Source organism: Pan paniscus, chromosome 13 (genome assembly GCF_029289425.2).
Source record: "Pan paniscus chromosome 13, NHGRI_mPanPan1-v2.0_pri, whole genome shotgun sequence".
Lineage (NCBI taxonomy): Eukaryota > Metazoa > Chordata > Mammalia > Primates > Hominidae > Pan > Pan paniscus.
Window position 1 is genome coordinate 64,232,775 of NC_073262.2, and position 27,989 is coordinate 64,260,763.

The window sequence follows — 27,989 nt, forward strand, 5'->3', positions numbered from 1 at the left end:
CGTTAGACCTAAAACCACAAAAACCCTAGAAGAAAACCTAGGCATTACCATTCAGGACATAGGCATGGGCAAGGACTTCATTTCTAAAACACCAAAAGCAATGGCAACAAAAGACAAAATTGACAAATGGGATCTAATTAAACTAAAGAGCTTCTGCACAGCAAAAGAAACTACCATCAGAGTGAACAGGCAACCTACAAAATGGGAGAAAATTTTCGCAACCTACTCATCTGACAAAGGGCTAATATCCAGAATCTACAATGAACTCAAACAAATTTACAAGAAAAAAACAAACAACCCCATCAAAAAGTGGGCAAAGGACATGAACAGACATTTTTCAAAAGAAGACATTTATGCAGCCAAAAAACACATGAGAAAATGCTCACCATCACTGGCCATCAGAGAAATGCAAATCAAAACCACAATGAGATACTATTTCACACCAGTTAGAATGGCAATCATTAAAAAGTCAGGAAACAACAGGTGCTGGAGAGGATGTGGAGAAATAGGAACACTTTTACACTGTTGGTGGGACTGTAAACTAGTTCAACCATTGTGGAAGTCAGTGTGGCAATTCCTCAGGGATCTAGAACTAGAAATACCATTTGACCCAGCCATCCCATTACTGGGTATATACCCAAAGGACTATAAATCATGCTGCTATAAAGACACATGCACACGTATGTTTATTGCGGCATTATTCACAATAGCAAAGACTTGGAACCACCCCAAATGTCCAACAATGATAGACTGGATTAAGAAAATGTGGCACATATACACCATGGAATACTATGCAGCCATAAAAAATGATGAGTTCATGTCCTTTGTAGGGACATGGATGATATTGGAAATCATCATTCTCAGTAAACTATCGCAAGAACAAAAAACCAAACACCGCATATTCTCACTCATAGGTGGGAATTGAACAATGAGAACACATGGACACAGGAAGGGTAACATCGCACTCTGGGGACTTTTGTGGGGTGGGGGGATTGGGGAGGGATAGCATTCGGAGATATACCTAATGCTAGATGACGAGTTAGTGGGTGCAGTGCACCAGCATGGCACATGTATACGTATGTAACTAACCTGCACATTGTGCACATGTACCCTAAAACTTAAAGTATAATAATAATAAAAAAAAAAAGTAAATGATTTAAAATGGCAGTAATAGGTGTTTTCTATAAATAATTGCCTTGAATCTAAATGGATTAAATTATTTAATAAAAAGAATGCCTGAATGGAGAGAAAACAAGATCCAACTATATGCAGCCTTCAAGAGACCCACTTCACTAGTAAGGACAGAGAGAAAGTGAAGGGGTGGAAGTAGATATTCCATGCAATCGGAAACAAAAGAGACTATACTTAGACAAAACATACTTTAAGTCAAAAATTATTAAAAAATACATTATATACTGATAAATGGGTCAATTTGTTAAAAGGATATAAAAATTGTAAGTATATATGCACCCAACTTTGGAGCACTGAAATATGGAAAGTAAATATTAAGAGATCTGAAGAGACAGATTGAAGTACAATAATATTAAGGGACTTTAATACCTCACTTTCAATGATAGATTATCCAGACAGAAGATTAATAAGGAAACGCTGGACTTAAATGGACCTAAAAGTTATATGCCAAAAGAATACACATTCTTCTGAAGTGTATACAGAACATTCTGCAGAACAAGTCATATTAGTTCCCAAGACACAGAATGAACCCAAGTATAAACCATGGACTCCAGTTAATACTAATGTATCAATATTTCTTCATCAATTACAATAAATACACTACACTAATGCAATATGTTAATAGGCTGGGTGCAGTGGCTCATGCCTGTAATCTCAGCACTTTAGGAGGCTAAGGTGGGAGGATTGCTTGAGGCCAGGAGTTCAAGACCAACCTGGGCAATATGGCAAGATCATCTCTACAAAAAAATAAAAAAATTAGCCGGGACTTGTGGCGCATATGTAGTTGTAGTTACTCTGGAAGAGCATATGGTAGGATCCTTTGAACCTAGGAGTTTGAGGCTGCACTGAGCTATGATTGCACCACTGCACTCTAGGCTAGGTGACAGAGTAAGACCCTGTTCCTAAATAAAGAAGCAAAAAGATGTTTGTACTAGGGGGTTGTGGGGCAGGAGAAGGAGTCGGGGAGGTAGTGTATAGGAGCTCCCTGTACTTTCTGTTCACTTTTTCTATAAAACTAAAACTGCACTAAAAATAAAGTCTATTAATTAATTTTTTTAAAAAAGGACACAGGAGCCAGGTTGGAAGGACTCTATTGGCCAAAGTTGTGATGATTTGAGCATCTAAAAGATTATTATTCAGTCCCTGGGCAATCGTTCATTGTCTTTCCTCCCTGCTCTATTCTCATCCCTTGGAAACTGCTGAATGGCTTCATATTACTGTAGATAACTTGCACTTTATAGGACTTATAAGAAAGGGAATCAAATTATAAGTATTCTGTTTTGTCTGGCTTATTTCATTCTGCATAGTTATTTTCAGATTAATCCATGTTTGTTGCGTGCAACAATAGTTAGTTCTTTTTGAGTAATATTCCACTGTGTGAATATACCACAATTTGTTTGTTTATTCACCTCTTAATGGACATTTAGACTGTTTTCATTTCTTGACTACTACAAATAAAGCTGCTATGAACACTCTTGTAAAAATTATTATTTAATAATTATTGAAGCATATTGAATCTGCAAAAAATCCATACATCTTTAATGATAAAATGATAATGCCACAAAATCAATTTGTTTCTATGGGAGGTTATTATTAAGCCAAATAATTAATTTGAAAACTATTAACTTGAGGGAAATAATTAAGCATTTATTTGTCTTTCCAATAGGAACTATATTTCAAGGTAACCAAATGAAAAGGGAAACTGTATGTTACAAAACGATGCCCCAGTTAAAGGAGAAAGCTACATTTTTACAAAACAGTGGCATAGGTGTAGGGAAAAAAGCTAGAACCAGAAAATTACCATTTCACAATACCTAACAAAATTATTATAGTAGAAAATGAGTGTTCATTGGTGTTAAAACAAATAGGTGAATGGTTGAAAGTAAACTGGACATTTGGTGCTAAAGTAATAACATGCAGATTCCTCACTGAAAAAAAAAGAAACTGTATAATGGAGGGGTTGTGCTGTCACCACTAACACAGTGATTAATGGTAGGAAACAATATTATGTACCTTCAGCCATGATGCAGTATGAACCATGTAATCTCACTTATGATGTATTTTAGCCAAAAAAATTTTAATTTGAAACCAGGCAAATCTTTAGATCTAACTTCTAGTTGATTTTTTCAGGAAATTCAAGGGATAGTTACTGAACTAAATAAACCACAAGGAAGCAATCAGATAAATCTGGAAAGGTGAGATTTTATGGGACAAATGTCCCTATAGCTCCAATCAGTTGGTGTCATGAAAAAGTGAAGGGTTTAAAAGAAACTTAATGGCTGAACAACCAAATGCAATGTGTGGTTCTATTTTGGATGCAGTTTTGGAACACCAGCTGTAAGATATTTTGACAGCAATTGCAGAGGAGGGGGGGATTTTAATGAACTGGCTATTAGATGATACTAAGGAGTTTCTGTTATATTTGTGAAAATGTTGTCTTAGCTGTACAGAAATGTCTAATTGCATTAAGATAATGTGGCACAGAGATAGACAAGTTGACTGATGGACTAGATTAGAGAATCCAGAAACAGTTTGAGGCTTGATATAGTACTAACATGGCACTGCAGATCATTACAGAAAAGTGGTCTATTTAATTACTGGTCCTGAAATAAATTGATTCACCATATAGAAAAAAATGAAATTGAATTTCTACTTTACACCATACATAAAAATCAATTACAGGTGCACAAAAGACATAAATGTGAAAGACATAACTTTAAGACTTATAAAATAGAGCACAATCTCTTCATGATTTTGATGTAGGAGATAATTTCTTAAACATAACTAAAATTTTTTAACCATATAAAAAGTAAAAGATCAATAAATTTGATTTCATTAAAATCAAGAACATGCATGGAAAGAAAATGAAAAAAAACCAATCGTATACTGGGAGAAGATATTCACAAGACATAGAATTGGTACAGTGTTGTTATCCAGAATATGTAAAGAATTTTTATAATTCCATAAGAATAAATAAGCAATTTGAAAAAATAGTGAGCATTTTAGTGGAATTATGATTGGCAAGTAAATCAATGAAAAAGATTCTAAACCTCACTAGTAATAGATGATTTATTATAATGAGGTATTATTTTACACTCATTAGTTTGGTAAAATTAAGTCTAGCAATCAAAAATCTTGATATGTATATGGAGGAACAGGAACTTTTTTTTTTTTTTTTTTTTTTTTTTTTGAGACGGGGTCTCGCTCTGTCGCCCAGGCTGGAGTGCAGTGGTGCAATCTCGGCTCACTGCAAGCTCCGCCTCCAGAGTTCACGCCATTCTCCTGCCTCAGCCTCCCGAGTAGCTGGGACTACAGGCGCCTGCCACGACTCCCGGCTAATTTTTTAATATTTTTGGTAGAGACAGGGTTTCACCGTGTTAGCCAGGATGGTCTCGATTTCCTGACCTCGTGATCCGCCAGTCTCGGCCTCCCAAAGTGCTGGGATTCAGGCGTGAGCCACCGCGCCCGGCCAGGAACTTTTATATATAGCTAGTGGGAGTGTAAAGTGGCACATTCCTTGTGGAAAAAACTTTTAAATTCAAATTGTACACATGGTCTATACCTAGCTATTTCATGTAGGTGTAGGTTTTAGATAAACTCTTAAGCACATCAGCATACATGAACAAAAATACTTGTAGTAACATTGTGATAGCAAAAAAACTGAAAATAAGTCAGTTGTCATTTGACCAGAGAATGGATTAAGAAACTACATTGTCACACAGCAAGAATGAATATAACATAGCTTCACATAATAATATAGATGGATCTTAGAAATAATGTTGAGTAAAGAAATCAAAACAGTATATTTCTATAATGCTTTTAAAAAAGGGAAAACTAAAGATTACATGGCTTAGTGATCCACATATATGTGGAAAAAACTTTTTTTTTTTGTAAGCAAGAGAATGGTACTATTCAGGATAGTGGTAACTGAGGGAGTCAGGGATGGGATCAAAGAGGTAACACAGTTTTAATGCTACTGGTAATGTTCTCATTCATAAAATAACTGGTGGATTAGTATATTTTGGGTATGTATTAATTATTTTAAAATTTAAAATAGAATTTATGAAAGATTTCTGGCAAATGCTGGATTGCATTGTTCTGTATGAATATTTATTCACCAGTGAGGATGAAAAATAATATTCTTACCTTTAGATTATTTTGTTTGATGTTGAAAATAGTTTAATAGCAAAACAGTTGAGATGGTGTTTTTGTGGTTTTTTTTTTTTTTTTTTTTTTCTGGAGATGGAGTCTTGCTCTGTCACACAGGCTGGAGTGCAGTAAGGTGATCTCAGCTCACTGCAATCTCTGCCCCCGGGTTCAAGCGATTCTCCTGCCTCAGCCTCCCTAGTAACTGGAATTACAGGGCCCGCCACCATGCCTGGCTAATTTCCATATTTAGTAGATACAGGGGTTTCACAATGTTGGCCAGGCTGGTCTTGATTTCCTGACCCAAGTGATATGCCCGCCTGGGCCTCCCAAAGTGCTGGGATTACAGGAGTGAGTCACCACACCCCGCCAAGATCGTGCTATTTTTAATAGATCTTTCCATAGGAGAAAAAATGGTGTTAATTCTGTTTCTTCATTTGGATAGCCTAATGTACCTTTCCTAATTCCTTTTCTCCGTGGCAGCTAAAATGGCATAATCTCTGAGAGGATACACCTAATTTAAATATCTCAGTGGTGTTGAAGTAAGCCTTGGTATAGATTTTATTTCATTTGATATAGTACCTTAGAATTTATTATGATGAAATTTATTCTGGAAGTAAAGTGAGAGTAACTATATATTTTAGTGTTTTATTACTATTTTTAAATGATTTACTAGTCTGTTTTCACATGACTATAACGAAACACCTGAGACTGGGTCATTTATAAAGAAACACCTGAGACTAGGTAATTTATAAAGAAAAGAGGTTTAATTGACTCACGGTTCCTCAGGCTGTACAGGAAGCATGGCGGCTTCCGGGGAGGCCTCAGAAAAGTTTTACTCATGACAGAAGGCAAAGCAGGAGCAGGCGTCTTACATGGCAGGAGCAGGACTGAAAGAGAGCGGGGTGGTGCCACACACTTTAAACCAACCAGATCTTGTGAGAACTCACTCACTATTGCGTCACAATACCGGGGGGGGGGGGGGAAATCTGCCCCCATGGTCCAATCGCCTCCCACCAGGCCCCACCTCCAATACTGGGGACTACAATTCTTCAAGAGATTTGGGCGGCGATACAGATCCAAACCACATCGTTAGACTTAGCTGATATTTTAGAAATGTGTAGTTTTACCAATTGTATGGAAATAATTCCAAAATAATGTGATGAATTTTGTTTCTTTTTCTATAGTACACGTTCTCAGCGGCATTACAAAAATCTTCTTCAGAAATGACCTAGGTGCCATATACAAACTTTTAAAATCCTATTTGTCGATTTCATATAAGGCACAGTTCAGGGAAGCAGCCACCAAATTTTCGTATGGTGCTAGTTCATAACTAGATGTGGATAAAATATTATCACAAAATATGAGCCAAAACTGTTCCTAAGGATCTCTACCAGAGATAGTTTAGATTTCATAGTGGCTGCCAATTTCTAATTGGGTGAGGGCACTGCCTTCAGGCAAAATTGCTAAGCAAGCAAAATATGTCTTTAGTGTTTCATTAGTCTTACCCCACCCATCCATCTTTAAACTTTATTTACAATTTGTATTAGTTTCTTTCTTCTTCTTCTTCTTTTTTCTTTTTCTTTTTCTTTTGAGACAGAGCCTCGCTCTGTTGCCCAGGCTGGAGTGCTGTGGCGTGTTGTCAGCTCTCTGCAACCTCGGCCTCCTGGGTTCAAGCGATTCTTCTGCCTCAGCCTCCCAAGTAGCTGGGATTACAGGCGTGTGCCACCACACCTGGCGAATTTTTGTATTTTTAGTAGAGACGGGGTTTCACTATATTGGCCAGGCTGGTCTTGAACTCCTGACCTCAAGTGATCCACCTGCCTCAACCTCCCAAAGTGCTAGGATTACAGGCATGAGCCACCAGGCACGGCTGAGTTTCTGGCTTTTCCTTCCAGGCGTTTTTTTTTTTTTTTTTTTTTTTTGCAAGCTGGGCAAACATACATGCACACACACACATTCTTGCATCTCCTTTATCACAAAAAGAGTAGCATGTTTTCTGTCTTGCTTTTTTCATATAATATATCCTGGAGACCATCCCATGTTAGTATATAGAGGTCTTCCTCATTCTTTTCTGTGGCTGGGTGTTATCTATACATTTTGTGGAAGTATCGCCGTAGTTCAGCTAACCTATCCCTTTTAAATGATATATTTGAATTATTTTCAATTGTTTGGTATGACAATGTTATGGTGAATAACCTTGTGCATATGGTGTCTTGTATTTCTTGAAGTGGTTCTTCAGGGAAGATTGTTAGAAGTAGGATTGCTGGGTCAAGGGTAAATATATCTGTAATTTTTTTTTAATATTACCAACTTCTCAGTAGGAATCACACCATTTTTACTTCAGCCACAAATGTTTGAGAGTGCCTGTTTCCCTACAGCCTTGACAATGGAATGTGTTATCAAACTTTTGGATTTTTGCCAATGTGATTGGTTAAAAAAATGAATCTCAGTATAGTTTAATTTGCATTTCTCTTATGAGATAGGTAGAGTATATTTTAATTTGTTTAAGGGTCATTAATTTTTTTTTTTTGGTAAACTGTTATTTTCCTATTATTCTGTTAGATTTTTGGTCATTTTCTTCTTAGGTTTTCAGATCTCTTTGTATATATCTGTGGCTACACATATAATATGGATGTATATATTTTTGTCATGCAAACTAATTTTGTATTTATAAAATCAAACATCATATTTATTTTATGCCTTCTGGATTTTAAGTCAGAGTTAGAAAGGCTTTCCCACTCCCAGGTTGAAAGGTATTCAGCCATTCTTTCTTTGAGTAGTTACATAGTTTCCATTTTTGTATTTAGACCTATGATACTTTTCGAGTTTGTTCTATGTGTGGTATGATATATTGATCCAATTTTATCTTCTTTCAAATGGTTATCCAATTGTTCCAGCATCATTTCTTGAAAGTTCTTTTTCCCGATCATTTGGGATGCCATTTTTTTGAGATACTAAATTTTGATATCTATGTGGTTTTATTTCTAGACTTCATAATCTGTTCCATTGGTCTATTTATGTGTCAGTAGATTATGGTATAGAGACTTTGTAGCAGTTTAAGATCTGATAAGTCTAGCAACCCTCATTTTCATTACTATTCTTTTTTCTGTGGTTTTATGGCTAGTCTTGCTTATTTACTTTTACGTATAAGCTTTAGAATCAATGTACTGTATTGAGATCCAAGGACTTGGTATTTTTTGTCCTTGATGAGATTGTAAGTTAAACTTTGGGAGATTTGATAATCTTAAGACCATTGCATACATTTTTGTTATTCTTATCTGTTTTTATGTGTTTAATGAGTTTTATAGCATTTTATATAAAAGTTTGAATGTTTCTTTTCAGTTTAGGGGTCTTCTATTATCTTCTGATTGTTTATGGTTTATACATGAAAGCTATTGATTTGTGGGTTAATTTCCTATCCTATTACCTTACTGAATTATCTTATTATTTGTAGTTTTACTGCTGATTTTATTGTGGTTTCCAGGAATATCATCATGTCAATCTACATAGTTTGCTTCTTCCTTTCTAATTTTTTACTTCTTTATTTTTAATTGATTGAGTTGCTAAGATTTTCAATATAATTTATATAGCAGCAGAGTTTTATTTCCAACTTTAATTAGAATATATTCACCTTTTTTCCCCCAGCTTTCCCAGGGCTCCTTCTATGTGCCCCCCAGGCCTGAACAGCCTCTTTGCTTAAACCAGATCTTTCTTCCCCATCTTCTTAGCCTTCATCTTAATTAAAGTATGCTTTCCTTTGGCATACTTGCTAAGAGCCCTATTTTTCCTTCTGATTTGCAATTTTGAAAATGAGGAAAATTCCTTTATGGTATTTAATTTTAGTCCTTTATCAGGCAGCTTAAACTCAATTCCTATTGTTATTTTCTGAGTAGAAGTGGACAAAAGAATAATGTTTTTAAGTGTGAAAACTTTTCTCATGGTTAAAGATTACTGTTAAAGTATTACTCAGTTTCTGCCAGGCATGGTGGCTCATGCCTATAATCCCAGCACTTTGGGAGGCTGACATGAGAGTATCACTTGAGGCCAGGAATTTGAGACCTGCCTGGTCAACATAGCGAGACCCCATCTTTAATAATAATTTTTTTAAAGTATCGCTTATTTTCTATGGGCAATTAAGATACAATTAATAAAGCAGAATTATTCTCTTTTATGGCTTTTGGCTAAGTTTTTATCACTATCTTCTGTTTTTATCCAAGCAGTATGCTAGCTGGCTATTTGCCTTTAATCTCTGAAGTGGCCATACTATACCAAAGATGTGAACATCTTTAGGATGTAGAAGATTGAATAGGATGCAAAACTATTGAACAAATCTTACCAAGGTTGAAAAAAGTAAGAAGATGAGTCTTACTCTTGAGAAAGTCAGATAATTTAATATCAAAACTTAATTTTATCTTTTTAGTGTTTAAACTCAAGCCTAATGTGAATAGCATATCATCTTTACTCTACTAATATTTTTAAATAAAAATATTTCTTACCTTGAAATTTCATCACAATACATTTTGCCAAATATGATCGACTCAAAATAACACTTTTGATATATGAAAAGAATATGAAATATCAATTCCAAACAAGCCTATACCAGAGAAGGCAAATAGGTCTCATTTCATGCCAACTTCAATTGCTTGCTGCTAAGAAAATTATATTAAGAATGATTCTAAGGCTGTCTCTAGGTTTAGAGGGAAGAGTGTTGTGATATCTGCCATGGGCAGGGCTGGAGAAGTAATGGCATAAATGTCTCTTTGAAATGTCTCACCTATACTTCGGAACTCTAAATATATGAGATGGCATTTATGAGCTATACTTGTTATGTTTTAGGAATAACTTTTTTGTTTAAAAACAACCTTATAGTTGGTAACAAAGTTTCAGATATATTTTAATGTGTCTTAGTCTGAATTTTTAGTGTCCGTCTTTCTCTTTGGTTTAAATCTGAAAATCACTAAGTTATGGAACACCTTGTAGATGTTCTAGTAAGTCATCTACATGGATGATAGTATAGTTGATCTCTGTAACATGGGAATGATGGCAACTTGTCATTCAAAATTTTTACAAATTGGTGTTTATTACCTTGGTATCAATCCCTCAACTCTGCAGTTTTTTTTTCCATTAAATTGAATCCATTTATCATGGGTGGACTCACACTAACCAAGGTCATAAAGTATATTTGTTAATTTGTACCGAGAACTTTAACTGGAATAGTGACGAAAAATTGTATTTAGCCTGATTAGCTCATGATACTTGTAGTCTTTACTTGGGAAGCCAAATCTTAATCAAAATATGAAATTATTAACTTATAATAAGAAATATAGCTATCATTAGAACTGGAACAATCAAATCTACGTGACTGGTCCATGACTTTACATACCTACATGGAAATTAAAGTCATAATGTTCTTTGTTAAGCATTAATTAGAACAAGGGGAATTAGATTAATTTAATCCAAGAATTTTTTTTCAGTGGGTTTGGTTTTGGCCCAAACAGATTCTCCTGTGTACAAGTGCTTGGATGAACATTGCCAAAATACTGCTTTCTAAGCCTTGTTTTTCCATTTGCATTTGATTGGCCAATTCCCCTTTTGATTGACACATTTAATAAAGCATGGTAATATAATTAATCAAATAGCAGCCAAGTCTGTCAGGCCTTTCTTTCATTCATCTTTAAAGGTGACTTTGCTCTCTACTGTGGTCCATTAGGCATTTAAAGTTTTACACTTACGAGGCATTCTTATCTTTCTAATTTCCAGGTTCTTGTGGGAAGCCTTACTACTTATAAATACTCAGAGTACATCGTATTAAAGAATTGTGTTTAGGCGTAATTTTAGTGAGTTACTCGAGAACTATTTAGCTATCTCAATTGTTTAAAATACAGATAATACAGAGTGAGGGAGGGGAGAGATGAAAAAACGTTATGAGATGTGTTCAATACAAAGAAAGTTTTTAATGGATGTTAATATTCAGTAAAGTATTTCAGAAGTATACTGCTTTTTGTACATTTTTTGCTGCATGCTCTAGCTTTAGCCCTCAGACCTCCCGTGCAGACAGCACATATGTTCAATGGGGCTGTGCTGTTACAGTTAGTGTCTAATGATGTGTGCTCTTAGTCTGTGGTAATATTCTCAGGGAAGCTGAATTAGACTCAGGATGTTACCTAAAAAGGACTTCATTGCTTACTAAAGATGTATTTTTGTTTCTTTTTCCCACTTTATTTGATACTATGTTTCTAAGATTTATCTTTCTATAAACCACAACATTTTAAAAATTCTATTCTACTCAACCCCGAAAAACAAAAGCTGACCCAATCACCACAGTTTTATGTAAATGCATACTGTTAAGCAACACTCGGTCTTCTGAAGCAATCTCTAGTTGAGGAGCTCTAAGTATTTCTTAAGTACAGCTTCCTGTCTTTCATTTAATCAGAATTAGGGCTAAGGAGCAGAGAAGATGGAAGATTTTGAATTTTCTTCAATTCTGTGGTTCCTATATGCAATATGGGGCACATCATGAAGTGATTTTGTGTAACTGGTTGTGGTGACAACTTTTTCAAAAGGAAAATTATTCCTATGTATGAAACTGTTATAATTGGGGCAAATTCACAGATACGGCTTTGGGACTTACTGCTTCTTCCTTATAGACTGGGGAGATTGACAAATAATTTTTTTGACTAGAAAAATATCTTATTATGGTTAGTAAGATAAAACAAAACCAAAAAGTTCTATGTTAAAAATTATTAATAGTTATTTCTGAGTTTTGGGGTGGGAGGTGACCAAGGGAAGACTGTTGTATTTAAGAAGACTGTATTGGACTTGGGTCATTTTTGTTATGTAGCAGAAGACTGTTGGCAATATTTCAAGAAGGAGATGAGAAAAAGAGATCCCAATGTTATTCCTTGTGATTTGAAGTTAGAGAAAGCTTCCAGGAATGAGCAAGGAATCTCTGAGGAGGGCAAGTTAGACAGGGAATGGGCTTGCTGGACAGAATGAGACAGATGTGGGAGTGGGAGTGAGTGGTGACAGAGGTAGTTCTGAATCTTTGAGGCAGTGGGTTCTGAAACTGACTCCAACATTTTTGGGATCAGTTTTAATAATGGGAAGAGGTTGTATGTGTGAACCTGGATCTGGGCCCTAAGAACTGAAATATTTGGCACTTGGGCTTGTTAAAAATGATTCTTCCTTTATTGAGCATAACATGAGGGGTCACATTCAACTTTCAGAAAAGAGGACTCAGGCTCCAATTCTATGTTCTGTTTCTATCCTTTAGGGGTAGTTTTTCAACCTCAGAAAACATTTTCTGAGTTTAGGTTGTATTTTGCTTCCGTGAAATTTGTTTTAGTTCAGACATTTCTTAGAGAATTTTTGTTGTAACAGGATAGAGTTGGACTTTTCCTGCTAAGACCCTAATGATAAGGTTGAGTGTACAGGCAACCTTTTATGTTTTAAGGCATAAATTGGGGGCTAGACTCTGCACCTGCTTGGGGCTTATTAAGAAGTAAAGAGGCTCTGCTGTTCCTAATCATCCCATCAGCACCAACTTTATCATTCTCTCTCCTCTCCTCCCTCCCAGAAGCAGATCAGAAGACTAGGGTGAAAAAAGCATTGGAGCTATGAGTCATTAGCCTAGAGGGAAAGGGCCGTGGTTTTTATTTTCTTTTCTTGAGGGGAAGAAGAGGGATACTCAGCACCCCAAAGCCAAGCGAGGGGACAGTTACGTATAATGATTTTTGTGTTCTCCTAGTTTGAAGTTTGCTTATGCTGTAGACTTGGTGATCTGCCCGGTGCCCATTTGAACAGGATAGACAATTGGCAAAAGAGTGCATGATGGGGTGAAGGGCAGTGGGGAGCAGCCTGCACTCTCATGTTAGGCTTAGAAAGGATGCGTGAGTTTCTTGAGTCATGTGGGAAGCTAGCTGGGCCTTAGCCATCTTGACAGAAGCCTACCCAAGACAGCTTGCCACCAGGCAAGTATATCCTGGCAGAAAGAGGATGTAAAGTGAATTGTTCTCCAGGTTACACACTGAGGGAGCATTGGAAGAGGATAAACTGGAGACAGATTTTCCACCTTATGAAACCACATTTACCTAATGAAAGAACCAGCATTTTAATGCCTGCCACACAGAGTTCATCAATACCCAGCTTTGGCCAAGAAAGGATAACAACAGGGATCCAATAAGAAAGAGCCACTTGTCTCCTTTCAGCTTCTTCCTCCTTATCACAATAAGCCAGGACAAAGGGGCCTGGAAATGGGGCCGGGGGAGGAAGAATGAAAGATCAGATTACTTTCTTTCTTACTCTTAAGTCTTTCAGGCTAAGGCTTGGACACCACTTCAGGGGAAGGACGAAGTGAATTTTTAAGTTGGAAATTTCAAACTGGACTGGGCTATTTTATGCCTGAAAAAATGATCCAGAAATGTCTTCAATCCTTCCAAGATGTCAGTTAGGAAATGACAGGGATGGGAAAGGTAGAATGGAGCTAGTACAGCTGAAGGCAGCAATGGGAGAAATATGAAATCCTTCAATGCCTTGTATCCTGTCTCCATCTAGAGCTGCCTAGCCCTTTGTGTTCCATTAAAGGCACTGTTTCATAAAACCCAAAACTTATCTTGATTCATGCCTATATGTTGACTGTCACCAGAACCTGACCCGTGTTCACTTGTAGGACTGTGTGAAAGTGATTTAGGGAAGGAATGAAAGGAATTATAGAACCTAGTAGTCCCTGTTCAACTTGACTGCAAGTCCTCTTCCATGAGTAGAATACTGGTGCTGATAGGATGATACTCTGGAAGACTTACTACCACCAGTTCAAGGTGTTGTCCAAGCACCCAGATTGTTACAGAAGTAGGAGCTCCTGCCTTAGATTCTGGGTTCAGTTTCTTCCTGCCAAGGCCAGCTTTTACCCAGCAGTAATACCTTTTCACAGCTTGCAGTGGGGATAGACTCTTTCCTCAACTGCCTTATTACTAATGGCCTAGACAAACAAACATTGCCCCGGGATGATTTTTGCACTCCAAATTGCGGTTAAGTAATATTCTGTTTATGTATCATAACTTTTTAATTTTTCCATGTAATTTACATAGTCCACTTAAAATTCTATTAGGAATATGTGTCATACTTTTCCCAATTTTGGACATTGAGGTGTTTTTTTCCTTTATAATTGTTGCTATAATTTTTGTGTACCTATTATTTTCTTTTTGTGAATTTTTAATTGCTTTATTTTAATTTTTGTGGATTATTTCTTCAACAGAATTTACTGGGTGTAAACATTTAAACATTTTTAATAATCTTGAAATATGTCCACAATATATCTTTAAAAATATTTAAAAATTGTCATTTGCTATTTTCAAACTTTCCTATTCACCCCTATCAGATTAATCTTTTGAACACACTTTAAAAAAATCATTCTTGTTTTAAAAAGTTTTAATGGTTCCCATCATCTCTTCTTTTGAATGAGTTAAAAATAATATTAATTTTTTATTCTGGTCTGGTTCCAAAAGTTCTTTTAATCCTTGTACCTACTACTTTCTAATGTGAAATCCTTGCTCACTGTCTTTAAAATATGCTACTTCAACATGTTTGCTACACTATTTCATCTACATGGAATGCCCTTTCTCCACTTTCAGGTCTCAGGAAATTCTATCTACTTATTAAGGTGTACTTTTCAAGAACATACTGTTTTTATAAAGTTTTACTTGCCCATTCCTGCCGTGTACAAACTTACTTCTCTCAGCTCTGAATATTTAAAGTACTTATTTTTTATGTTAACTTTTACCATCATTTATTTTGCTGTCTTGTATTGTAATTATAAAAGATTGCCTGAGATAAAATGCTCCAGATTGGACAAACAGAACAAAAACCAAACCAAACCAAAAAGACCCCCAAACACACCCACTTTGATGGGAACAGTAGAAGCTACAATAACTGTTATTTCAAAATGGATGCACTCTGTCTTGCAAGAAGAGATAGAGATTTGAGCAATTCTAGGTGTATGTTCTTTATTTCGGGGAAAAAAATGGAACGGGTCCTTTAGTTGAAGTGGAACTCTTGCAACAATATACATTTTTATCCTGTAATAGTGCAGTGGCATAACCAGAAAAATATGTGATGATATTGCTATCTTGAAATAACAAGACCATTACATATGGTGAGTAGTATGGCTAAAAATCTTACTCTCTAAAACTCTGAGTATGTATCTCTTGAATTATTTAACAAGAACCTGCAAGGGGTGGAGCATTATGCTGTTGTCTAAAATTTATGCGTGTCTAGGAAATGATGTCTGTATCTTGTGAGCACCAGGGATATTCTTACATTTACCTAAATTTTTGTATGCAGGGTAGAGGGAAGCCTGCCTTACTTCCTCCCTCAAATGTTCAAGCCTGAATGGAACCTCTCTGGCACTGGTATTTCATGCAGTATCAGCTCAGCTTGAAACAATGAAAGTAGCATATCTGATCACAAGCAGTTGATCCCCAGACATGTTTATTGATGGCACTATGAAGGAAAACAGCATACTGACATACAATACAAAGAAACTTGGCAGACTTTATAGTGGCAATTCAGTTTTGGCATTTATATTGGTAAAAACAGATTACAAGGCTTAGTGTAACTCAAACCTTATTTAAGCTTGCAAAATGTCTGATTTGATCAGTTGGCATTCCACTGAGAGCAACACCTCTATCTCTAGGAATTCCTCTTAAGCAGTTTACATTCATGTAGTGCCTGTGCTTTGCTTTAAGTGTGTTATGTAATCGAATCATTTTTATTTTTTTCTGATTGACCCCATTCAAAAGATTCTACTGAGTCACCATGCCCATCAGCATAGTTTAAAAAAATTTAAATGAACAGTGACACTTAGTGGGTAGAAATATTCATTACAGTGCTCTTCCGTAAGAATCTCCATTAACACGTCCCATGGTAATAAAGTAAATGATACCAAAATTTAGTCTTCTTGGCAAAGTAATATACAGTATTTGAAGTGTGTTGGTTTTGCAGCAGCTGTCATTCCATACCAATCCATTTAGTTAAAAAGCAAACAGGTGGCTCACACATATTGTTTTTACTACATAAATTTTTAAATTTTCTTCAGTCCTACTGAAATAAATGGGGCATTTTTGCTGTTGATTTCAGTTCACTAGAAAAAATATGTAACAATACAGTGGAGATATTATTAATAGCACTGTTCAAAGTGCATGCTTTCTTCTAAGCAGGTATCTATTGACCCAAAATATGAACAAGTAACTTAAGTGAGACAAGTAAGTTACATGGATACTTGTGAGACTGAAACAAAACAAAACAAACAAACACAAGATTAATGTGTCCCAATTAATGCCTTTGTTTTGGTACTACAGCACACAAGAAGTAAAATTATAGTGAGGTTTTAAAAATATTTACTCCAAGATCAAGACTTTATTCCTTTAAGGTTTAGGTTAAGTTTTCCCTCAATTTTATTGCACTTATGGATTTATTTTTGACCTTTAAGGAAGGCTTTGCGACAATAATTAGTGTTTTATTTTCTTGCAAAATGAAAGCATGTTATCTTGCCTGAGGTTAATGTGTTTTTAAGTCTCTTGAGGTGCTGCGGTTGGAAAGCAATTTAGAATATTGTCTTCTGCCAGCTTCACATACAACAACAGAGAGATGAGTGGAAAATATCTGATTAGTGGGTGTGACAAAATATGGCAAGACAGTTATGGAAATATATGTAAACTATGTTGTTTGACTTACATATTGGTTTTTTAAGAACCAAAACAAATACAATGAAAAACATTTTTTGACAACTTAATTAGAGAGTGGGAAGAGGGAGGTGATACAGTAGTCTTTTACAAGTATAGCAAGAAGTCTCTTTCAAGTAAATTCAGTGTATAAAAAGCTGACTTTACAAAACAGATAAGTTATAGTGTGATTATGAGGTTTATGGAAGCATTTACCAAAGCCTGGAAGTAAATCATGTATCACTTAAAACATCCAAAACAATTATTTCGTTTAGATACATTCCCAGTTGAGTGAATTGAGTGATTTAATAGCTTAATTCTCCACTCACTGGTTATATTGAACTCCCACTCCTTCTCTCAAATCCCCTCCCATTTGAATCCTCTCTCCCTGGTCAGTAGTGGATGATGCCTGTGGTCTCAGGGTAATATGGATTTACTCTTAACCCTTCATGTGCTGTACTGTAATTGCCTGTAATTGTCATCTCTCACAGATGACAACCTCCTTGAGGATTGAGGTTGTATATCTTATTCACTGTCTAGCATGTAGCACAGTGTCCAGCATATAATAGGTGCTCATTAAATATTTAATGTTTGTAGGTGCCAGAATGTTGGAATAGAGCTAGAGGGATGAGGCAAAGTGAAATTCCTTTCTAGTCCCTTAGGGACAAGGAGAACCCCCCTGCTTGTGGGGCTTTAATTTGTGTTTGTCCAGGTGGGATACGTTTCCAGACTATTGATGTTTCTTTTTGCTCTTGATAGCTTTGAGATATGGGTTTGGAGATCAGCCATCCTGTATAAAAGAAGCCATTCTGTTCCAGAGACTGTGTAGTTGGAATTCAGCTTCAGATGGTATTCAGCTTCAGATGGTATACAGATTCTTTAAATAATAATGCATTTAGACAGACTATAAAGGAGACTGTCTCTTCGTTTGAGAATGTGTAAAACAAAGTAATATGATAAAAAGAATGTTGTAGACCCTTTTGTAGTTCATGAGCATGATGATTGGGTGTTCACACGCATGTGTGAAATGTGCCACCCTCAACCTTATTATGAGGTCAGCACATTACCCATCTGACATGAAAGAAAGGAAAAACCAAGAAAAGTGTTGTATTGAGAAATAGGACATTAGGCCTTGTTTCACTACTAACTCTGTATTTAACCTTGACCTTATCATGTATCTCTTTTGTCTTAAATTTCTTCTTTTAATTATTTTTGTTTTATTTATTTATTTTAAATTTTTTATAAATTTAGAGTGTACAACTGCAGATTTCTTACATGCATATATTGCATAGTGGTGAAGTCTGGGCTTTTAGTGTCCCCATCACCCAGACAGTGAACATTCTACCCAACAGGTAATTTTTCAGCCCTCATCCTTGCTCCCGGCCTCCCACCTTTTGTAGTCTGCAATGTCTGTTATTTTACTCTGTATGTCCATGTGTCCCCATTGTTTCGCTCTCACTTATAAGTGAGAACATGTGGTATTTAACTTTCTGTTTTTGAGTTATTTCAGTTAGGATTCTGGCCTCTAGTTGCATCCATGTTGCCAAAAAAGACATGATTTCCTTCTTTTTTATGGCTGAGTAGTGTTCATATATATATATATATATATATATATATATATACACACACACACACACACACACACATATACACCACATTTTCTTTATTCAGTCCTCCATTGATAGACACTTAGGATGATTCTGTATCTTTGCTATTGTGAATCATTCTGAAAGAAGTGCAGGTATCTTTTTGATATAATGAGTTCTTTCCATTGGGTATATACCCAGTAATGGGATTGCTGGATTGAATTGTGATTCTATTTTCAGTTCTTTGAGAATTCTTCATACTGTTTCCCATAAAGGTTTTACTACCTTATAGTCCCACCAACAGTGTATAAGCATTCCCTTTTTTTTTCTACAACCTTGCCAACATCTGTTTTGGGTTTTTGTTTTTTTTTTGACTTTTTATTAATAGTTATTCTGACTGGTATGAGATGGTAATTCATTGTGGTTTTTATTTGCATTTCTCTGATTAGTGATTTTAAACACTTTTTCATATGTCTGTTGGCCACTTGTATGTCTTCTTTTGAAAAATATTTGTTCATGTCCTTTGCTCACTTTTTAGTAAAGTTATTTGGTTTTTTTTCTTGTTGAGCTGTTTGAGTTTCTCATAGATTCTGGATATTAGCCCTTGTTGGATGCATAGTTTGCAAATATGTTTTCCAATTCTGTAGGTTTTGTGTTTATTCTGTTGATAGTTTCTTTTGCTGTGCAGAAGATTTTTGGTTTAATTAAGTCTCATTTGTCAATTTTTGTTTTTTACTTTGGATTTTGAAGACTTGATAACAAATTCTTTGAATAGGCCAATGTCCAGAAAAGTTTTTCCTAGGTTTTCCTGTAGGATTTTTATACTTACAGGTGATACATTTAGTTCCTTAATTTATCTTGAATTAATTTTTGTATATGGTAAGAAGTATGAGTCCAGTTTTATTCTTCTGCATATGACTATCCAATTTTCCCAGCATCATATATTGAAAAGGGTTTCCTTTCCCGAGTATGTGTATGTGTATATATATATAAAACTTTGTAGAAGATACGTTGGTTGTAGGCTCATTGATTTATTTCTGGGTTCTCTATTCTGTTTCATTGACCTATGTGTCTATTTTTAGACCAGTACCATGCTGTTTTTGTTATTATGGCTGTGTGGTATTATTTGAAGTCAGGTACTATGATTTTTCCAGCTTTGTTCTTTTTGCTTAGGATTTGGCTATTTGGGCACTTTTTTGGTTTCATGTGAATTTTAGGATTGTTTTTTCTAATTCTGTGAAAAATAATGTTGGTAATTTGATAGAGATTTCATTGAATCTATAAATAACCTTGGGCGATGATATGGTTTGGCTCTGTGCCCCCACCCAAATTTCATCTTGGAGGTCTCATAATTCCCACATGTTGTGGGAGGGACCAGGTGGGAGATGATTGAATCATGGGGGTGGGTCTTTCCCATGCTGTTCTTGCGATGGTGAATGGGTCTCATGAAATCTGATGGTTTTAAAAACAGGAGTTTCTCTGCACAAGTTCTCTTTTTTGCCTGCTGCCCTCCACGTAAAATGTGACTTGCTCCTCCTTGCCTTCCGCCATGATTGTGAGGCCTCCTCAGCCATGTGGAACTGTAAGTCCAATTAACCTCTTTCTTTTGTAAATTGCCGAGTCTTGGGTATGTTTTTATCAGCAGCGTGAAAATGGACTAATATAGTAAATTGGTACTGGGAGTGGAGTGCTGCTGAAAAGATACCTGAAAATGTGGAAATGGCTTTGCAGCTGGGTAATAGGCAGAGGTTAGAACAGATTGGAGGGCTCAAAAGGAGGCAGAAAAATGTGGGAAAGTTTGGAACTTCCTAAGACAGGTTGAATGGCTTTGACAAAAATTCTGATAGTGATATGAACAATAAGGTCCAGGCTGAGGTAGTCTCAGATGGAGGTGAGGAACTTGTTGGGAACTGGAGCAAAGGTAACTCTTGTTATGTTTTAGGAAACAGACTGGTGGCATTTTGTCCCTGTCCTAGAGATTTGTGGAACTTGGAACTTGAGAGAGATGGTTTAGAGTATCTGGCAGAAGAAATTTCTAAGCAGCAAAGCATTCAAAGGGTGACTTGGGTGCTGTTAAAGGCATTCAGTTTTATAAAGGAAGCAGAGCATAGAAGTTTGGAAAATTTGCAACCTGACAATGAGATAGAAAAGAAAATCCCATTTCTGAGGAGGAATCCAAGCCAGTTGCAGAAATTTGTATAAGTAACAAGGAACTGAATGTTAATTCCCAAGACAATGGGGAAAATGTCTCCAGGGCATGTCAGATGTCTTCATGGCAGCCCTTCCCATCAAAGGCCTGGAGGCCTAGGAGGAAAATGTGGTTTCTTGGGCCAGGCCCAGCCAGGGTCCCTGCACTGTGTGCAGCCTAGGGACTTGGTGCCCTATATCCTAGCTACTCCAGCCATGGCTGAAAGGGACAAATATAGAGCTCAGGCTGTAGCTTCAGAGGGTGCAAGCCTCAAGCCTTGGCAGCTTCCACATGATGTTAAGCCTGTGAATGCACAGAAGACAAGAATTGGGGTTTGGGAACCTCCACCTAGATTTCAGAAAATGTATGGAAACTCCTGGATGCCCAGGCAGAAGTTTGCTCCTGGGGTGGGGTCCTCATGGAGAAACTCTGCTAGGGCAGTGCAGAAGGAAAACGTGGGGTGGGAGCCCCCATACAGAGTCCCTACTGGGGCACTGCCTAGGGAGCCGTGAGAAGAGGGCCACTGTCCTCCAGACCCCAGAATCGTAGATCCACTGACAGCTTGCGCCATGTACCTGGAAAAGCCACAGACACTCAACACCACCCCATGAAGGCAACTGGGAGAGAGGCTGTACCCTGCAAAGCCACAGGGGTGAAACTGCCCAAGACTAGGGGAACCTACCTCTTGCATCAGCATGACCTGGATGTGAGGCACGGAATCAAGGGAGATCACTTTGGAGCTTTAAGATTTGACTGCCCCACTGGATTTCAAACTTGCATGGGCCCTGTAGCCCCTTAGTTATGGCCAATTTCTCCCATTTGGAATGGCTGTATTTACCCAATGTGTGTACCCGCATTGTATCTAGGAAGTAACTAGCTTGCTTTACATTTTACAGACTCATAGGTGGACAGGATTTGTCTTGTCTAATGAGACTTTGGACTGTGGACTTTTGAGTTAATGCTGAAATGAGTTGAGACTTGGGGGACTGTTGGGAAGGCATGATTGGTTTTGAAATATGAAGATATGAGATTTGGGAAGGGGCAGGGATGGAATAGTATGGTTTGGCTCTGTGTCCCCACCCAAGTCTCATCTTGGAGATTCCATAATTCCCACATGTTGTGGGAGGGACCAGGTGGGAGTTGATTAAATCATGGGGTGGGTTTTTCCTGTGCTGTTCTCATGATAGTGAATGGTCTCATGAGACCTGATGGTTTTAAAAACGGGAGTTTCTCTGCACAGGCTCTCTTTTTTTTTTTTTGCCTGCTGCCATCCACATAAGATGTGACTTGCTCCTCCTTGCCTTCTGCCATGATTGTGAGGCCTCCCCAGCCATGTGGAACTGTAAGTCTAATAAACCTCTTTCTTTTATAAATTGCCCAGTTTCGGGTATGTCTTTATCAGCAGTGTGAAAACAGACTAATACAGGCAGTATGTCATTTTAACAATATTGATTTTTCCAAATCATGACCAAGGGTTGGAAGCATGGTATGTTTTTCTGTTTGTGTCATCTATGACTTTTTATAACAGTAATTTGTTGTTTCCTTATAGGGATTTTTTACCTCCTTGATTAAATATATGCCTGGTATTTTATTTTATTTTTTATAGCATTGTAAGTGGAATTGCCTTCTTGATTTGGTCCTCAGCTAGATTATTATTGCTGTATAGAAACAGTACTGATTTTTGTATGTTAATTTTTTATCCTGAAACTACTGAATTCATTTATCAAATCTAAGAGTTTTTTGGTGGACTCTGTAGGGTTTTCTGGATATAAGATAATATCATTAGCAAACAGGGACAATTTAACTTCCTCTTTTCTAATTTGGATGCCCTTTATTTTTTTGCTCTTGCTTGATTGTGCTGGTGAGGACTTCCAGTGCTATGTTAAATAAAAGTAGTGAAAGTAGGCATACTTGTCTCATTCCAGTTCTTAGAGGGAATGCTTTCAAACTTTTCCTGTTAAGTATGTTGTTGGCTATAGGTTTGTCATATGTTGCCTTTATTATGTTGAAGTATGTTTTGTTCTATGCCTAGTTTGTTGAGGATTTTTATGATGAAAGGGCATTGAATTTTATCAATTGCTTTTTCCACTTTCATAGAGATGATCATATGGTTGTTCTTAATTCTGTTTATGTAATGTAACACATTTATTGATTTGGGAATGTTGAACCATCTTTGCATTCCTGGTATAAATCACTCTTGACCATGGTATATTATCTTTTTGATATGCTGTTGGATTCAACTTGCTTGTATTTTGTTGAAGATTTTTGAATCTATATTCATCAGGGATATGGGTCTGTACTTTTCTTTTTTTGTTGTGTCCTTGTCTGCTTTTGGTATCAGGGTGATCCTGGCCTTATGGAATGAGTGAGGGAGAATTCCCTTCTCTTCAATTTTTTGGCATAGTTTTGGGAGAATTCATCTTTGTTTTTCTTTGTATGTTTGGTAGAATTTGGCTGTAAATTTATCTGGTCCTGGAATTTCTTTTGACAGTTTTTTAAAATGACTTTGAAATGCCACTTAATGTTTTTCTGGCCTGTAAGGTTTCTTCAGAAAAGTCCACTGTTAGTCTGATGAGAGTTGTTTGTTTTTTTTTAATAGATGACTAGGTGCTCTTCTCTAGTCAGTTTAAAAATTCTTTGTTTCACTTTGACTTTATATATAAAGTCAAATATAATATGCTAATATATATTCTTAATATAATATGCTATGGGAAGTCCTTTTTGTAATGTATTTGCCTAGGGATGGCTGGATCTTCTCTATTTGGATGTCAACTGTCTTGATAGACTTGGAAATTTTTCACTGATTATTTTCTGAAGTAGGTTTTCTAAATTTGATCTCTCTGCTCCCTTGGGAATAATGATAATACATAAGTTTGGTCACTTTGTGTAGTCCCAGATGTCTCAAAGCCTTTTTAAATTCTTTTATTTAGTTTTTTCCTTATTTTTGTCTGACTGGAATATTTCAAAAGACCTGTTTTCAAATTTACAAGAAAAAAACAAACAACCCTATTAAAAAGTGGGCAAAGGACATGAACAGACACTTCTCAAGAGATGACATTCATGTGGCCAACAAATATATTTTAAAAAGCTCAACATCACTGATGATTAGAGAAATGCAAATCAAACCCACAATGAGATACCATCTCATGCCAGTCAGAATGGTGATTATTAAAAAGTCAAGAAAGCACAGATGCTGGTGAGGCTGTGGAGAAAAAGGAACACTTTTTCAATGTTGGTGGGAATGTAAGTTACTGTGGAAGATCTAGAAGCAGAAATAACATTTGATCCAGCAATCCCAATACTGGATATATACCCAAAGGAATATAAATCATTCTATTATAAAGATAAATGCATGCATGTGCTCATTGCAGCACTATTCACAATGCAAATATATGGAATCAACCCACATGCTCATCAATAATAGACTAAACAAAGAAAATGTGGCACATATACACCATGGAATACTATGCAGCCATAAAAAAGAAATGAGATCATGTCCTCTGCAGGGATATGGCTGGAAGCCATTATCCTCAGCAAACTAATACAGGAACAGAAAATCAAATACCACATGTTCTCACTTATAAGTGGGAGCTGAATGATAACAACACATGGACACATGGGGAGGAACAACACACACTGAGGCCTCTCAGAGGGTAGGGGGTGGGAGGAGAGAGCATCAGGAAGAATAGCTAATGGATGCTGGGCTTAATACCTAGGTTATAGGTTGATCTGTGCAGCAAACCACCATGGCACACATTTACCTATGTAACAGACTGCACATCCTGCATTGGTACCCTGGAACGTAAAATAAAAATTGAAGGAAAGAAAAAGATTTGTTTTCAAGTTCTGAGATTTTTTCTTCTGCTCGATCTAGTCTATTATTGAAGCTTTCAAATGTATTTTGTATTTTCTTCAATGAATTTTTTACATCCACAATATCTGCATTTTTTAAAAAGATATCTATTTCCTTGGTAAATTTCTCATCCATATTCTGAACTTTTTTGTACTGTTTTTCATATTTCTCTTGCACCTCATTGAGCTTTGTTAAAATCAATATTTTGGATTATTTATCTGGCATTTTGAGGCATTCTTTTTTATTTGGATCTGCTGCCATGCAATTGTTGTGTGGTGTCAAAAATCCCTACTTTTTCATGTTTCCTATGTCCTTCCATTGATATCTATGCATCTGGTATAGCAGTCACCTTTTCATTTTTTTATTCACATTAATAAAAAATTTACTTTCTATATAATTGTTACAGATTTCAATAATTTTATTCTTTTCACTCCCTCTTCTTGCTCTAAATGCCATTTTAAATTATTAACTATGTATTGAAGTCAGCTCCATTGTATGCCCCTTGTAGTTCCAAAGATTTCTTTTTCTTTCTTTTTTTTTCACTTATACTTTAAGTTCTAGGGTACATGTGCACAATGTGCAGGTTTGTTACATATGTACACATATGCCATGCTGGTGTGCTGCACCCATTAACTCGTCATTTACATTAGGTATATCTCCTAATGTTATCCCTCCCCCCTCCCCCCACCCCACGGCAGGCCCCGGTGTGTGAAGTTCCCCTTCCTGTGTCCAAGCGTTCTCATTGTTCAGTTCCCACCTATGAGTGAGAACGTGCGGTGTTTGGTTTTCTCTCCTTGTGATAGGTTGCTGAGAATGATGGTTTCCAGCTTCATCCATGTCCCTACAAAGGACATGAACTCATCATTTTTTATGGCTGCATAGTATTCCATGGTGTATATGTGCCACATTTTATTAATCCAGTCTATCATTGTTGGACATTTGGGTTGGTTCCAAGTCCTTGCTATTGTGAATAGTGTCACGATAAACATACATGTGCATGTGTCTTTATAGCAGCATGATTTATAATCCTTTGGGTATATACCCAGTAATGGGATGGCTGGGTCAAATGGTATTTCTAGTTTTAGATCCTTGAGGAATCGCCACACTGATTTCCACAATGGTTGAACTAGTTTACAGTCCCACCAACAGTGTAAAAGTGTTCCTATTTCTCCACATCCTCTCCAGCACCTGTTGTTTCCTGACTTTTTAATGATTGCCACTCTAACTGATGTGAGATGGTATCTCATTGTGGTTTTAATTTTCATTTCTCTGATGGCCAGTGATGATGAGCATTTTTTCATGTGTCTTTTGGCTGCATAAATGTCTTCTTTTGAGAAGTGTCTGTTTATATCCTTCACCCACTTTTTGATGGGGTTGTTTGTTTTTTTCTTGTAAGTTTGTTTGAGTTCTTTGTAGATTGTGGATATTAGCCCTTTCTCAGATGGGTAGATTGCAAAAATTTTCTCCCATTCTGTAGGTTGCCTGTTCACTCTCATGATAGTTTCTTTAGCTGTGAAGAAGCTCTTTAGTTTAATTAGATCCCATTTGTCAATATTGGCTTTTGTTGCCATTGCTTTTGGTGTTTTAGACATGAAGTCTTTGCCCATGCCTATGTCCTGAATGGTATTGCCTAGGTTTTCTTCTAGGGTTTTTATGGTTTTAGGTCTAACATTTAAGTCTTTAATCCATCTTGAATTAATTTTTGTATAAGGAGTAAGGAAGGGATCCAGTTTCAGCTTTCTACATATGGCTAGCCCGTTTTCCCAACACCATTTATTAAATAGGGAATCCTTTCCCCATTTCTTGTTTTGGTCATGTTTGTCAAAGATCAGATGGTTGTAGATGTGTGGTATTAAAATCTAGAAGAAACGAATAAATTCCTGGACACATACACCCTCCCAAGACTAAACCAGGAAGAAGTTGAATCCCTGAATAGACCAATAACAGGCTCTGAAATTGAGGCAATAATTAATAGCCTACCAACCAAAAAAAGTCCAGGACCAGATGGATTCACACCCAAATTCTACCAGAGGTACAAGGAGGAGCTGGTACCATTCCTTCTGAAACTATTCCAATCAATACAAACAGAGGGAATCCTCCCTAACTCATTTTATGAGACCAACATCATCCTGATACCAAAGCCTGGCAGAGACACAACAAAAAAAGAGAATTTTAGACCAATATCCTTGATGAGCACTGATGCAAAAATCCTTAATAAAATACTGGAAAACCGAATCCAGCAGCACATCAAAAAGCTTATCCACCATGATCAAGTGGGCTTCATCCCTGGGATGCAAGGCTGGTTCAATATACGCAAATCAATAAATGTAATCCAGCAGATAAACAGAACCAAAGAAAAAAACCACATGATTATCTCAATAGATGCAGAAAAGGCCTTTGACAAAATCCAACAACCCCTCATGCTAAAAACTCTCAATAAACTAGGTATTGATGGAACGTATCTCAAAATAATAAGAGCTATTTATGACAAACCCACAGCCAATATCATACTGAATGGGCAAAATTGGAAGCATTCCCTTTGAAAACTGGCACAAGACTGGGATGCCCTCTCTCACCACTCGTATTCAACATAGTGTTGGAATTTCTGGCCAGGGCAATCAGGCAGGAGAAAGAAATAGAGTGTATTCAATTAGAAAAAGAGGAAGTCAAATTGTCCGTTTGCAGATGACATGATTGTATATTTAGAAAACCCCATCGTCTCAGCCCCAAATCTCCTTAAGCTGAGAAGCAACTTCAGCAAATCTTAGGATACAAAATCGATGTGCAAAAATCACAAGCATTCTTATACACCAATAACAGAAAAACAGAGAGCCAAATCATAAGTGAACTCCCATTCACAATTGCTTCAAAGAGAATAAAATACCTAGGAATCCAACGTACAAGGGATGCGAAGGACCTCTTCAAGGAGAACTACAAACCACTGCTCAATGAAATAAAAGAGGACACAAACAAATGGAAGAACATTCCATGCTCATGGATAGGAAGAATCAATATCGTGAAAATAGCCATACTGCCCAAGGTAATTTATAGATTCTGTGCTGTCCCCATCAAGCTACCATTGACTTTCTTCACAGAATTGGAAAAAACTACTTTAAAGTTCATATGGAACCAAAAAAGAGCCTGCATTGCCAAGACAATCCTAAGCCAAAAGAACAAAGCTGGAGGCATCACGCTACCTGACTTCAAACTATACTACAAGTCTGCAGTAACCAAAACAGCATGATACTGGTACCACAACAGAGATATAGACCAATGGAACAGAACAGAGCCCAAAGATTTCTTAA

The 27,989-nt window shown here is 36.6% G+C and overlaps 1 protein-coding gene and 1 non-coding gene across 2 annotated transcripts in view; both read left to right on the plus strand.

Moving 5' to 3' along the window:
• The window catches only part of SLC4A10 (solute carrier family 4 member 10), a 477,442-nt gene that overhangs the window by 32,878 nt on the left and 416,575 nt on the right, over positions 1-27,989 (plus strand). The gene's annotated exons all lie outside the window — the stretch shown is intronic.
• On the plus strand, positions 18,032-18,134 carry LOC112439193 (small nucleolar RNA U13). Its single transcript, XR_003027491.1, has one exon. It is a non-coding gene; the product is annotated as a small nucleolar RNA U13 (small nucleolar RNA).